The sequence below is a fragment of the Arachis ipaensis genome, chromosome B06, assembly GCF_000816755.2.
Source record: "Arachis ipaensis cultivar K30076 chromosome B06, Araip1.1, whole genome shotgun sequence".
Lineage (NCBI taxonomy): Eukaryota > Viridiplantae > Streptophyta > Magnoliopsida > Fabales > Fabaceae > Arachis > Arachis ipaensis.
The window spans coordinates 44,448,473-44,464,664 of NC_029790.2; positions in this window are offsets into that span (position 1 = coordinate 44,448,473).

Genomic DNA, 16,192 nt, shown 5'->3' on the forward strand with positions numbered 1-16,192 from the left:
CTGGACTTTACTATGAGTTTATGTGTTTTTCTGTGATTTCAGGTATTTTCTGGCTGAAATTGAGTGACTTGAGCAAAAATCAGATTCAGAGGTTGAAGAAGGACTGCAAATGCTACTGGATTCTGACCTCCTTACACTCAAAGTGGATTTTCTGGAGCTACAGAACTCCAAATGGCGCGCTCTCAATTGCGTTGGAAAGTAGACATCCAGGGGTTTCCAGAAATATATAATAGTCTATTCTTTGCCCAAGTTTAGACGACACAAACCGGCGTTCAACGCCAGTTCCATGTTGCATTCTGGAGTTAAATGCCAGAAACAGGTTGCAAAGTGGAGTTAAATTCCAGAAACAGGTTACAAACTGGCGTTCAACTCCAAGAGAAGCCTCTACACGTGTAAAGCTCAATGCTCAGCCCAAGCACACACCAAGTGGGCTCTGGAAGTGGATTTCTGCATCATTTACTCATTTCTGTAACCCTAGTAACTAGTTTAGTATAAATAGAACTTTTTATCATTGTATTCGAGTCTTGGTAACTCCGGTTCCCCTCTAGGGCCGAGACCAATGAACTCCATTATCACTTACGTATTTTCAACCGTAGAGTTTCTACACACCATAGATTAAGGTGTGGAGCTCTACTGTTTCTTGAGAATTAATGCAAAGTACTATTGTTTTTCTATTCAATTCAAGCTTATTCCAAATCTAAGATATTCATTCGCACCTCAATATGAATGTGATGATCGTGACAGTCATCATCATTCCCAACCATGAACGCGTGCCTGACAACCACTTCCGTTCTACCTTAGATTGAATGAGTATCTCTGGGATTCCTTAATCAGAGTCTTCGTGGTATAAGTTAGAATCCATGGACGGCCATTCTTGAGATCCGAAAAGTCTAAAACTTGTCTGTGGTATTCCGAGTATGATCTGGGAAGGGATGGCTGCAACAAGCTTCAAACTTGCGAGTGCTGGGCGTAGTGACAGACGCAAAAGGATCAATGGATCCTATTCCAGCATGATCGAGAACCAACAGATGATTAGCCATGCAGTGACAGCGCATTGGACCATTTTCATTGAGAGAACAGGATGTAGCCATTGACAACGGTGATGCCTAACATACAGCTTGCCATAGAAAGGAGTTGGAATGATTGGATGAAGACAGTAGGGAAGCAGAGATTCAGGAGGAACTAAGCAACTCTATACGCTTATCTAAAATTCTCACCAATGAATTACATAAGTATCTCTATCTTTAATTTACGTTTTAATTATCAATTCACCATAACCATTTGAATTCGCCTGACTGAGATTTACAAGATGACCATAGCTCGTTTCAAGCCGACAATCTCCGTGGGATCAACCCTTACTCACGTAAGGTTTATTACTTAGACGACCCAGTGCACTTGCTGGTTAGTTGTGCGAAGTTGTGACAAAGTGTGATTCACGTTTGAGAGCACCAAGTCTTTGGCGCCATTGTTGATGATCGCAATTTTGTGCACCAAGTTTTTGGCGCCATTGCCGGGGATTGTTCGAGTTTGGACAACTGACGGTTCATCTTGTTGCTCAGATTAGGTAATTTTATTTTAATTTTAAGCTTTTTGTTATTCTTATTTTCAAAAAAAATAAAAATAAATATTTTCAAAAATATATTTTTATTCAGAATTTTTAAGAATGGATTCTAGTGTTTCATGATGATCTGTTGAATCCTGGCTGGCTATAAGCCATGTCTAATCTTTTGGACCGGGGCTTCAACTTATCATCACAAGAGCTTGTTGATGTTCACCCATTTGGCAGTTACACACATAGTTGTTGTATACATGGGAGGTATCAATATCTGCTGAAGCTTGGCTGGTCATTGGCCATGTCTAGTGTTTTGGACCGGAGCTTTCACTGAAAGCTTGGCTGGCTATTAAGCCATGTCTAATTCCTGGACTGGACCTTTAGACTAACATTGCAAGATTCCTGGAATTCCTATTAAAATTTTTTGAAATCCTTGTTTTCCTTTTCAAAATAATTTTCGAAAAAAAATATTAAAAAAATCAATAAAATCATAAAACCAAAAATAATTTTGTGTTTCTTGTTTGAGTCTTGTGTCAAATTGTAAGTTTGGTGTCAATTGCATATTTTTCAAACCTTCTTGCATTTTTCGAAAATTCATTCATGTGTTCTTCATGATCTTCAAGATGTTCTTGATGAATCCTCTTGTTTGATCTTTAAATTTTCTTGTTTGGTGTCTTTTCTTGTTTTTCATATGCATTCTTGAATTCTTAATGTCTCAACATTAAAAATTTCTATGTTTGGTGTCTTGCATGTTTTTCTTTTCTTAAAAATTTTCAAAAACAAGTTCTTGATGTTCATCATGATCTTCAAAGTGTTCTTGGTGTTCATCTTGACATTCATATTGTTCTTGCATGCATCATTTGTTTTGATCCAAAATTTTCATGCATTGATTCTTTTTGATGTTTTTCTCTCTCATCATTAAAATTCAAAAAAAAATATCTTTCCCTTTTTCTTCTCATAAAATTCGAAAATTTGAGTTGACTTTTTCAAAAATTTTTAAAATCTAGTTGTTTCTTATGAGTCAAATTAATTTTTCAATTTAAAAATTTTATCTTTTTCAAATCCTTTTCAAAAATCAAATCTTTTTCATTTTTCTTTCATAATTTTTGAAAATTTTTAAAATCAATTTTCAAAATCTTTTTCTTATTTTTATTTCATATTTTTGAAATTAATGCTAACAATTAATGTGATTGATTCAAAATTTTTAAGTTTGTTACTTGCCTAGTAAGAAAGGTTCAATCTTTAAATTTTAAAATCATATATTTTTGTTTCTTGTTAGTCAAGTAATCAACTTTAATTTTCAAAATCAAATCTTTTTAAATTTCTTTTTCAAATCTTTTTCAAAATAAGTTTCAATCACATCTTTTTCAAAAACTTTTCTAACTTCTTTTCTAACCTCTTATCTTTTCAAATTGATTTTCAAATCTTTTTCAAATTAATCCTATCTTTTTGTTTGATTCTTATCTTTTTCAAAACTACCTAACTAATTTTCTCTCTCTTATTTTCGAAAACCTCTCCCCTCTTTTTCAAAATTCCTTTTTAATTAACTATTTGTTTTAAATTTTAATTTAATTTTATTTTATTTTTCTTTCTTAATTTTTGAATTTTAACTATAATTTTAAATTAAAAACAAAAATATTTTTATTTTATTTTATTTAATTTTCGAAATTCTCTCCCCCTCATCTCCTTCTAATTAATTTATTTATCTACTAACACTTCTCTTCTTCTTAAAAATTCGAACCCTCTCCCACTTTCTGTGTTCGAATTTCTTTTCTTCTTCTACTCACATAAAGGAATCTCTATACTCTGACATAGAGGATTCCTCTTCTTTTCTGTTTTCTTCTTTTTCATATGAGCAGGAACAAGGATAAGAACATTCTTGTTGAAGCTGATCCTGAACCTGAAAGGACTCTGAAGAGGAAGCTAAGGGAAGATAAAGCACAACTCTCTGGAGAAAATCTGACAGAAATTTTTGAAAAAGAAGGAGACATGGCCGAAAATAATAACAATGCAAGGAAGATGCTTGGTGACTTTACTGCACCAAATTCCAATTTACACGGAAGAAGCATCTAAATCCCTGGCATTGGAGCAAACAATTTTGAGCTAAAGCCTCAATTAGTTTCTCTGATGCAACAGAATTGCAAGTTTCATGGACTTCCATCAGAAGATCCTTTTCAGTTCTTAACTGAATTCTTGCAAATCTGTGATACTGTTAAGACCAATGGGGTTGATTCCGAGGTCTACAGGCTTATGCTTTTCCCATTTGCTGTGAGAGATAGAGCTAGAATATGGTTGGACTCTCTAAAGATAGCCTGAACTCTTGGGATAAGCTGGTCACGGCTTTCTTAGCCAAGTTCTTTGCTCCTCAAAAGCATAGCAAGCTTAGAGTGGATGTTCAAACCTTTAAACAAAAAGAAGGTGAATCCCTCTATGAAGCTTGGGAGAGATACAAGGAACTGACCAAAAAGTGTCCTTCTGACATGCTTTCAGAATGGACCATCCTAGATATATTCTATGATGGTCTATCTGAGTTATCTAAGATGTCATTGGACCATTCTACAGGTGGATCCATTCACCTAAAGAAAATGCCTACAGAAGCTCAAGAACTCATTAACATGGTTACAAATAACCAGTTCGTGTACACTTCTGAAAGGAATCCTGTGAGTAATGGGACGCCTCAGAGGAAGAGAGTTCTTGAAATTGATGCTCTGAATGCCATATTGGCTCAGAACAAAATATTGACTCAGCAAGTCAATATGATTTTTCAGAGTCTGAATGGATTGAAGGAATCATCCAACAGTACTAAAGAGGCATCTTTTGAAGAAGAAGCTTATGATCCTGAGAACCCTGCAATAGCAGAGGTGAATTACATGGGAGAACCCTATGAAAACACCTATAATCCCTCATGGAGAAATCATCCAAATTTCTCATGGAAGGATCAACAAAAGCCTCAACAAGGCTTTAATAATGGTGGAAGAAATAGGTTTAGCAATAGCAAACCTTTTCCATCATCCACTCAGCAACAGACAGAGAATTCTGAGCAGAACCCATCTAGCTTAGCAAATATAGTCTCAGATCTATCTAAGGCCACTATGAGATTCATGAATAAAACAAGGTCCTCCATTAGGAATTTGGAGGCACAAGTGGGCCAACTGAGTAAAAGAGTCACTGAAACTCCTCCTAGTACTCTCCCAAGCAATACAGAAGAAAATCCAAAGAGGGAGTGCAAGGCCATTGATTTGACCATCATGGCCGAACCTACAAGGGAGGAGGAGGACGTGAATCCTAGTGAGGAAGACCTCCTGGGACGTTCAGTGACCAATAAGGAGTTTCCCTTTGAGGAACCCAAAGAATCTGAGGCTCATCTAGAGACCATAGAGATTCCATTGAACCTCCTTCTGCCCTTCATGAGCTCTGATGAGTATTCTTCTTCTGAAGAGAATGAAGACATTACTGAAGAGCTAGTTGCTAAGTACCTTGGTGCAATCATGAAGCTGAATGCCAAATTATTTGGTAATGAGACTTGGGAAGATGAACCTCCCTTGCTCACCAATGAACTGAATGCATTGGATAGGCAGAAATTACCTCAAAAGAAACAGGATCCTGGTAAATTCCTAATTCCCTGTAACATAGGCACCATGACCTTTGAGAAGGCTTTGTGCTACCTAGGGTCAGGAATAAACTTAATGCCACTCTTTGTAATGGAAAAACTTGGGATCTTTGAGGTGCAAGCTGCCAGAATATCATTAGAGATGGCAGACAACTCAAGAAAATAGGCTTATGGACTAGTAGAGGACGTGTTAGTAAAGGTTGAAGGCCTTTACATCCCTACTGATTTCATAATCCTAAACACTGGGAAGGATGAGGATGAATCCATCATCCTTGGAAGACCCTTCCTAGCCACAGCAAGAGCTGTGATTGATGTGGACAGAGGAGAGTTAGTCCTCCAACTGAATGAGGACAACCTTGTGTTTAAAATTCAAGGATCTCCTTCTGTAACCATGGAGAGGAAGCATGAAAAGCTTCTCTCACTGCAGAGTCAACCAGAGCCCCCACAGTCAAACTCTAAATTTGGTGTTGGGAGGCCACAACCAAACTCTAAGTTTGGTGTTGAACCCCCACATTCAAACTCTAAGTTTGGTGTTGGGAGGTCCCAACAATGCTCTGCACATCTGTGAGGCTCCATGAGAGCTCACTGTCAAGCTATTGACATTAAAGAAGCGCTTGTTGGGAGGCAACCTAATGTTATCTAATTATATTTATTTATTTTCTCTTGTTATTTTATGTTTTCTTTAGGTTGATGATCATGTGAAGTCACAAAAACTACTGAAAAATCAAAAACAGAATGAAAAATAGAATGAAAAATAGCACACCCTAGAGGAAGAGTAGTTTGGCGTTAAACGCCAGAAACAAGCATCTGCCTGGCGTTAAATGCCAGAAACAGGCTACATTTGGGCGTTTAACGCCAGAAACAAGCAGCAATCTGGCGTTAAATGCCATGATTGTACAGCAAGGGCGTTTTACACGCCTAATTGGAGCAGGGATGTTAAGTCCTTGACCCCACTTGATCTGTGGACCCCACAGGATCCCTACCTTTTCTTCTCTCCTCTTCACACCTTTTCATAACCCTCTTTCTAAAATACCCTTCACCAATCACCTCAATCCCTCTTTCCCATCACCCCCTCACCACTCACATCCATCTTCTCTTCCCCATAAACCCCACCTACCTTCAAAATTCAAACTATTAACCCTCCCCACACTCCTATATAAACCCCTCATTCCTTCTTCATTTTCACACAACACAACCCTTTCTTCTTCCCCTTGGCCGAATACACCCCTCTCTCCCTCTCCTCCATTTCTCTTCTTCTTCTTCTTCTTTCTTTCTTCTTTTGCTCGGGGACGAGCAAACATTTTAAGTTTGGTGTGGTAAAAGCATAACTTTTTGTTTTTCCATAACCATTAATGGCACCTAAGGCCAGAGAAACCTCAAGAAAGAGGAAAGGGAAGGCAATTGCTTCCACCTCTGAGTCATGGGAGATGGAGAGATTCATCTCAAAGTTCCATCAAGACCACTTCTATGAAGTTGTGGCTAAGAAGAAAGTGATCCCTGATGTTCCTTTCAAGCTCAAAAAGAATGAGTATCCGGAGATCCGACATGAGATCCGAAGAAGAGGTTGGGAAGTTCTCACCAACCCCATTCAACAAGTCGGGATCTTAATGGTCCAAGAGTTCTATGCAAATGCATGGATCACTAGGAACCATGATCAAAGTGTGAACCCGAATCCAAAGCATTGGCTCACCATGGTTCGGAGGAAATACTTAGATTTCAGTCCGAAAAATGTAAGGCTGGCGTTCAACTTGCCAATGATGGAAGAAAATGCACGCCCCTACACTAGAAGGGTCAACTTTGATCAAAGGTTGGACCAAGTCCTCATGGACATATGTGTAGAAGGAGCTCAATGGAAAATTGACTCAAGAAGCAATCCGGTTCAATTAAGAAGGCATGACCTCAAACCAGTGGCTAGGGGATGGCTAGAGTTCATTCAACGCTCAATCATTTCTACTAGTAACCGGTCTGAAGTTACTATAGATCGGGCCATCATGATCCATAGTATCATGATTGGAGAGGAGGTGGAAGTTCATGAGGTTATACCTCAAGAACTTTACAAGGTGGAATAGCAAAAAAAAAAAGAGAAAGAAAAAGAAAAAGCAAGCAGAAAAAGCCAATAGCCCTTAAAACCAAAAGGCAAGGGTAAAAAGGATCCAAGGCTTTGAGCATCAGTGGATAGGAGGACCTAAAGGAATAAAATCCTGGCCTAAGCGGCTAAACCAAGCTGTCCCTAACCATGTGCTTGTGGCGTGAAGGTGTCAAGTGAAAACTTGAGACTGAGCGGTTAAAGTCAAGTCCAAAGCAAAGAAAAGAGTGTGCTTAAGAACCCTGGACACCTCTAATTGGGGACTTTAGCAAAGCTGAGTCACAATCTGAAAAGGTTCACCCAATTATGTGTCTGTGGCATTTATGTATCTGGTGATAACACTGGAAAACAAAGAGCTTAGGGCCACGGCCAAGACTCATAAAGTAGCTGTGTTCAAGAATCAACATACTAAAGTAGGAGAATCAATAACACTATCTGAATTCTTTGTTCCTATATATGCCAATCATTCTGAACTTCAATGGATAAAGTGAGATGCCAAAATTATTCAAGAGGCAAAAAGCTACAAGTCCCGCTCATCTGATTGGAGCTAAGTTTCATTGATATTTTAGAATTTATAGTATATTCTCTTTTTTTTATCCTATTTGATTTTCAGTTGCTTGGGGACAAGCAACAATTTAAGTTTGGTGTTGTGATGAGCGGATAATTTATACGCTTTTTGGCATTATTTTTACATAGTTTTTAGTATGATTTAGTTAGTTTTTAGTATATTTTCATTAGTTTTTAAATAAATATCACATTTCTGGACTTTACTATGAGTTTTTGTGTTTTTCTATGATTTCAGGTATTTTCTAGCTGAAATTGAGGGACTTGAGCAAAAATCAGATTCAGAGGTTGAAGAAGGACTGCAGATGCTGCTGGATTCTGACCTCCTTGCACTCAAAGTGAATTTTCTGGAGCTACAGAACTCCAAATGGCACGCTCTCAATTGTGTTGGAAAGTAGACATCCAGGGCTTTCCAGCAATATATAATAGTCCATACTTTGCTCGAGTTTAGATGACGCAAACTGGCGTTCAACTCCAGTTCCATGTTGCATTCTGGAGTTAAACGCCAGAAACAGGTTGCAAAGTGGAGTTAAACGCCAAAAACAGGTTACAAACTGGCGTTCAACTCCAAGAGAAGCCTCTACATGTGTAAAGCTCAATGCTCAGCCCAAGCACACACCAAGTGGGCCCCGAAAGTGGATTTCTGCATCATTTACTCATTTCTGTAACCCTAGTAACTAGTTTAGTATAAATAGAACTTTTTATCATTGTATTCGAGTCTTGGTCACTCCGGTTCCCCTCTGGGGCCGAGACCAATGAACTCCATTATCACTTATGTATTTTCAACGGTAGAGTTTCTACACACCATAGATTAAGGTGTGGAGCTCTACTGTTTCTTGAGAATTAATGCAAAGTACTATTGTTTTTTTATTCAATTCAAGCTTGTTCCGATTCTAAGATATTCATTCGCACCTCAATATGAATGTGATGATCGTGACAGTCATCATCATTCCTAACCATGAACGCGTGCCTAACAACCACTTCCGTTCTACCTTAGATTGAATGAGTATCTCTGGGATTACTTAATCAGATTCGTGGTATAAGTTAGAATCCATGGACGGCCATTCTTGAGATCCGGAAAGTCTAAACCTTGTCTGTGGTATTCCAAGTAGGATCTGGGAAGGGATGGCTACAACGAGCTTCAAACTCGCGAGTGCTGGGCGTAGTGACAGACGCAAAAGGATCAATGGATCCTATTCCAGCATGATCGAGAACCGACAGATGATTAGCCATGCAGTGACAGCGCATTGGACCATTTTCACTGAGAGGACAGGATGTAGCCATTGACAACGGTGATGCCTAACATACAGCTTGCCATAGAAAGGAGTAGGAATGATTGGATGAAGACAGCAGGGAAGCAGAGATTCAGGAGGAGCTAAGCAACTCTATACACTTATCTGAAATTCTCACCAATGAATTACATAAGTATCTCTATCTTTAATTTACGTTTTAATTATCAATTCACCATAACCATTTGAATTCGCCTGACTGAGATTTACAAGATGACCATAGCTTGCTTCAAGCCAACAATCTCCGTGGGATCGACCCTTACTCACATAAGGTTTATTACTTGGACGACCCAGTGCACTTACTGGTTAGTTGTACGAAATTGTGACAAAGTGTGATTCACGTTTGAGAGCACCAAGTCTTTGGTGCCATTGTTGATGATCGTAATTTGGTGCACCATATGCCTTGGAGGTTGTACACTCTCTTCAACATCAAATTCAAACATCTTGGAAGGAGGTTCTATCACTGGACTTTCCCATGGAGGTTTAGCATCTCCTAAGTCTTCAACCACTTCTTCCTCTTCAATAATTACTGCTTTGTCCAGTTGTTTTAGTATAAAATCGTACTCATCCTTGATGATTTTCTTTCCATGATAACTCCTTTCAACTATTCCTTCATCTTCAAGGGTCTCTCCAATCTCCACATTTTGGGCCTCCTCTTGCTCTAAGACAAAATCAGACTCCTCCTTGATGTCTTCCATCACTAATTCTTCAACCACTCCTTCAACTTCAAGGGTCTCCACTACCTTCATCTGTAGGGCCTCCTCTAGCTTCTTATGAAGTATGGATTCGCGAAGATGATTCCTTCTTTCTTGTTCCATATCAATAGCATAACTGGGATCATCTTGCTCTTAGATTGATGGATGTGGGTGCTCTTCCATGGAGGGTGGTGATGGGATGGGAAGATTATTATGTGGTTGAAAATGAAGTACACTAATGCTTGAGGGTTGAATATTGGAGGTAGAGGGTTAGTTCATGCGGGATATAAGTGCTTGAAGAGTAGAGGTGAGACTAGTGATAGAGGCAAGTGTGGTATGAAGCTCTGTTTGCCCTTGGTGAATAACATCAATGGTGTTGTCATCCAGTGGAGGTTGGGGTGGATATGGGTTAGGGTCATATGGAGGTGAATGGTGTAAAGGGGCTTGTGAGTATGGTGGTTCAAAGGTATGTTGGGGAGGTGGTTCATAGGCATATGGTGGGGCTTGTTGGTAACTACAAGGGGGTCCATGATAAACCATTATTTTATGGTTTATATTTTGTTTAATTGTGTGGTTTTATCAAATCTTTACCCACTTATTCATATGATTAGCATGTATTTACAATTCCTTCCCAAAATTACTCCATGGTTGAAAACTTGCTTCCTAGAGACTTTTAATTATGTATTTTAATTCTCCTTTATTCCATTCGATGTCGTGATCTGTGTGTTAAGTGTTTCAGGCTTTATAGGGCATGAATGACTTGGAAATTGGAGAGGAGGCTTGCAAAAATGAGAGGAACACAAGAAATTAAGGAGATGACCAGCGAGAAGCGACGCGGACGCATGGCTTGTGCGACCGTGCAAAACGGAGAAATCATAGTGACACGCTCGCGTGCCTGACGCAAATGCATGGATTGGAAACTGCATAAGTGACGCGAATGCGTGGACGACGCGCACGCGTGGCAAGGCAAAACGCTGGATGACGCGATCGCGTGACGTGCGCGATCTGCAGAATTTGCAGAATTCGCTGGGGGCGATTTTTGGGCCATGTTTTGACCTAGTTTTTGGCCCAGAAAAGCAGATTAGAGCCAGGGAACATAGAGAGACCAATGGAGACAATTCATTTCGCAAGATTTTTAGTTTTAGATCTGATTTTACTCCTCCTCTAGGTTTTCTCTCTACACATTCATAGTTCTTAGGATTTTGTTTTTATTGCTTTTTGGATTGGGATATTGAGAAGAGTTATTACCTCCGCCAAGACTTCATCATTCTAGTTTATTTTCCTTACTTGTCACTTACTCTTTCATATCCTTAATTTGTTCAGAGTTACTATTGGATTATTTTTAGAATTTATTAATACAAGAACTATTTTTATTTTTAATTGGTCTTTTTTATTATTATTTATCATGTCTTCCTTTATTTTCCTTTCTTATTTTGTGAAGTTTACATTCATAATGAGCGAGTAGTTCCATAACTTGATTGGGAGTTGATTGAAAGGAGAACCTTGAGTTGGAATAATCAAGAGTAAAATTGTAATTGGGTTTATTGTTGGATCGCCTTCTAGTCACTGACACTAATCCTTCCCAAGGGAGAGGATCAGAACTTGTGAATAGAAATAAACTTCTAACTTGCTTGACTTTCCTCTATCTGGTAAAGGATAACTAAGCAGAACAACCTTCAATTATAAATTAATCTTGGGAGAACTCCAACAAGGATAGATTTTCTGACTAATCTACTCCTGGTCAAGATTTTTATTTAAATTACATAAATTCTCTGATTTAATTTTCTGTTTATCAAACTCAAAACCATTTTTGAAAACATCTGATTAATAAAATAGCGCATCTTTCTGCAACTCGTTGGGAGACAACCTGGGATTCATACTCCCAGTATTTTAAATCTAATTTTGTGACAACCCTTCTAAATTCATAAGCAGATTTTTGTTGGTTAAGAACTGTACTTGCAACGTATCTCTTACATTAATTTCTTAATCCGCCAATTTCCACCACGTCAATTTTTGGCGCCGTTGCCGGGGAATTGCAAACGTGTGCCTTATTATTGGTTATTGTAAATATTTGCTTTTTGCTTGATTATTTGTTTTTATTTTTGTTTTTATTTTTTCTTTTTCATAAATTAAGAGGTTATTGGTTTTTATTTAGTTATTAAAAATTTTTCAAAAATTTGTTCTTCGTGTTCATCTTGACCTTCAAGTTGTTCTTAGTCGTTCTCTTCGTTTTGATCTAAAAATTTTAAGTTTGGTGTCATTTTATTATTTTTCTCTTTCCTCATTTTATTCAAAAATATCTTTTCTCTTTATTTTAATTGAATTTTCGAAATTTGCATTAAAAAAAAATTTCAGATTTCTATTTTAAAATTTTTATCTTATCTTATCTTAGTTTTAAATTTCAAAATTCAAATCTTTTTCAAAAATCATATCTTTTTCAAAACCTTATCTTATTTCAAAATCAAATTTCAAATTTCAATATTTAAAATTCAAAATTCAAAATTCAAAATTTAAAAATTCAAAATTCAAAATTTAATTTTCAAATTCAAAATTTAAATTTTAATAACCTTTTAATTTAAATTTGTTTTTATTTTCGTTTTTAATTTTTATTTGCTATTATGAGTTCTCACCCCCATCTCTTTAAGTTTGGTTCCAATGTTGTTGTAAGGAATGGAAACTATAATGAAAATAGGCATCAAGGTTGGAAGAATCAAAGATGGGAGGAGCCACAAGGATTTGATCAACCCTCTTGGCAACAACCCCCTCCAATGCACTATAACCAACAACCATTCTGTGATGCATACCAAAATGATGACTATGGTGGACCCCCTTGTAGTTACCAACAAGTCCCGCCATATGCTTATGAACCATCTCCTCAACACAACTCTGGACCACCATACTCACAAGCCCCTTACCACCAAAAACCACCATATGACCCTAACCTATATCCACCACACCAACCACCATATGAACCACACCCAGAACCACCAACTCAATATTCACCATCTCCATATCCTTATCAAGAAGAACCACCTTCTTATTATGAACCCTTTCTCCAAAATAATGAACCCTCATATCCACCCCCATCTCCAATGGATGACTTCCTTCGTGGTCTTCTTCAAGGGCAAGTGAAGATGCAAAGGGATGTACTGGAACTCGCGACTGCCTTAACCGAGGTAGTAAATAAATTAGCTTCTCAACATCTGAGCACTTAAAGTACTCCCATGGCTGCATGTGCAGAATCAAAAGAAAAGTGTAGCATGAAGGAGACACTAGAAACTTCGGTGGACAATGAGGAACATGACCTTGTATTGGAACAAGTGGAGGAAGCCATAATAGTTGCAGAGGAAGAAATGGTTGAAGATTTAGGAGATGCTGAACCTCCATGGGAATCGAGAACAATACAGGATTCCGCCGAGAAGTTTGAATTTGATGTTGAAGAGGGTGTACAACCTCCAAGGTATATCATGGTTGAAGATTTTGCAGAGGTTGATCAAGAGATGGAGATTAAAGAAGAGGAAGCACAACCTCCCATGCCCTTAGTAAGCCATAAAGAAGAGTTTGATTTGGAAGAAAGCTACCAAGAGGAAGAGGTTGGAATTGAAGAAGCTCGCAAAGAGGTGGAAGTTGTCAAGGAAGAGCACAAGGGAATGGAGCTTGAAATCACCTTGCCAAAGTTGCTGGAGACCTCTCCACCTAAGGCACCATCATCCTTCACAACATTCAAGTGGGTAAAATTCATATCTCTTAGCTTTCTCATTCCACTTGAATATGGTTTACTTGAGACAGATGGTCAGCTTAGAGCTCTTTATGGCGTTAAGAGTAAGAGGGACATGGCTCGTACTCAGAGCTGGTGTGCAAGATTCAATAAGGTTTCATACTTCAATTTGAAGTGCAAGGATTGGTATCACGTTCAATTGAATGGGTCTCAGAAAATGTTTGGTCATCTTGGTGAGAACACAATTTCGAAACCGCCCGGCTGGAATAATGCAGATCAAGGCAAAGACGGGTGTAAAAGCAAAGTTTGGGATCCTAGAGTCTGTTCTGACATTCAGCACACTGGAAGCCTGAAAACCTGTTTAAAACTGCTCAAGGGCTTTACGTGCCTTGTTTGGACCCCGGAGGCTGTTGCCATTCCAAACATTGGTGGAGATTTCTGGATGAATTCAAGCACAAGCCACCATAACAGGAAGCTCATCAAATGTCCAACTTAAGGACTTTAACTAAAAGTGCTAGGTGGGAGACAACCCACCATGGTATGATCGTTCCTTTTTCAATTTTAATTTTATTTTGTTTTGTTTGTTTTTAAGTTTAATTTTATTTCATTGAACCTGGAATTATTGATAACATCCACATTAGCATTGCATTTTGCATTCTACACAAAAAAAAACACGCACGCGACGCGGCAACGTCGCTGACGCATCCGCGTAACCAGTGCATTTTGAAGAAAAGAGAATTGAACAGAGAGTCACGTGAGAGCGTGGCTGGAGGCGTGCCTTTGGCACAAACATTCCCACGCATCCGTGTCAACCACGCGGCCGCGTCATTTGGAAATTACGCCTCCCACGCGTCCGCATCACCCACGCGAATGTGTGACCCTAAAAATCGACGTAAAAAGGGTGTATGGCAGCAAGTTATGATGGAGTGGGGCTGGAACCGCGCTAGAAGCACAAGCCCCACCACGCGAACGCGTGCCCCATGCGTCCGCGTCATTTTTCAAAGTATGGTCATTCACGCGATCGCGTCAACCACGCGACCGCGTCACCCAAAAATTTGGCAAAAAGAGTTTTGAACAGAGAGTTGCGCGAACACGAGGCTGCACTCGCGCCAATCGCAGCCACACGACCGCGTGACCCACGCGTCCGCGTCACCTAATAAATATCACACACCACGTGACCGCGTCACCCACGTGTCCGCGTCGCCCGCGTCGCACAACTTATCCTGATCAGCGCCAATTATCTTATCTTTTCTTTTCTAATCCTAATTTTTTCTATCTTTTCTTCTTTCTTCTTTCTTCCTTACTTCATCTTTTTAACTTCTCATCCCTCTTCACTTCCATTCTATTTTATTTAATTTATTTGCATACTTTCATCCATTACGTTTTAATTTTGGGTATATTTTTATTTTCTTTTCTCAAATTATTATTGGTGTTAAAATTTTCTCATTCAACTGTTACATCTTTTTGAATTATTCTGGTGCTTCATGACTTATTTTATTCTAATTGGGTATTATTATTTATAAGTCAATGCTAATTTTTATAATATTGATATTCCTTTTTCATTGATATGCACTTACACTATATTGCATGACCCACACCCTCTCCCCCATTGTTGCAATTTGTGTACTATTGATATGTCGTATGCTTCTACTGTTTTCTCACTGCATGTTGTAGCTACCATGTAATTGAGACCTTTATTATTTGGCATTACCAACCCATATTTTATTTATTTTTCTTATCTTTATTTCTTGGTTACTTTTCTCCCTTTTCCTCTTCTTTCAGGATGGCCACCGAGGAAGGGAAAAGGAAGAACTTCTATATGGGGAGACAGGCAAGTCAATCTGCACAATCTATAGAGAGAGGCATCAGTTGGAGCAGTTCATCCACTTGTACATCTTAGCATCTTAGCATGCACCGAGGACGGTGCAACCTTTAAGTGTGGGGAGGTCGATACCGATCTCCATGGGTTAGTTAATCTCTTCTCAACACCAATGTCTTATTTTCTTCATTAGTTCAATATTGCATTGCATAATAGATTGCATGTGTAGTTGATTGTTTACATTTAAGTACTACTTGGTTGAAAAATAATAAGTTTCTTTCTAAGACCCTATTTTGAAAAATTTCACTAATTTAAATTAAAAAAATTAAAATTTTCTATGTGTTATATTTGTTTAAAGTTGTATTTGGAACATGGTTTTTGAGCCAAAGAACACACAACCTGTGAGATTTTGAGATTAATTACATGGTTACATTAGTTAACCATAAATATTTTATTCTTGTGTGTTTTCTTCTCTATAATTGCAATCTTTACTTTGTTCCACTCTATATGTCCATTATTTAGTGTATTTACATGCTTGCATATGATTGAGGCCATTACTTGTTTTCACTTACTTATCCCAAATAAGCCTACCCTTTTATGTCACCCTTGTTAGCCACTTTGAGCTTTTTAACCCCCCTCTATTCCATAACCACATTACTAGCCTTAAGCAGAAAAACAAATAAAAATCCCAAGTTGAATCCTTGGTTAGCTTAAGATAGATATTTTGTATAATTTAAGTATGGGGAATTTTATGGGAACATGGGATGATAGAAAAAAAAAGGGGGGGGGAATTAAATTAAATAAGTTATTTGAAAATTTGGGAAGCATGTTCATGTGAAATCAAAATAATTAAATTACC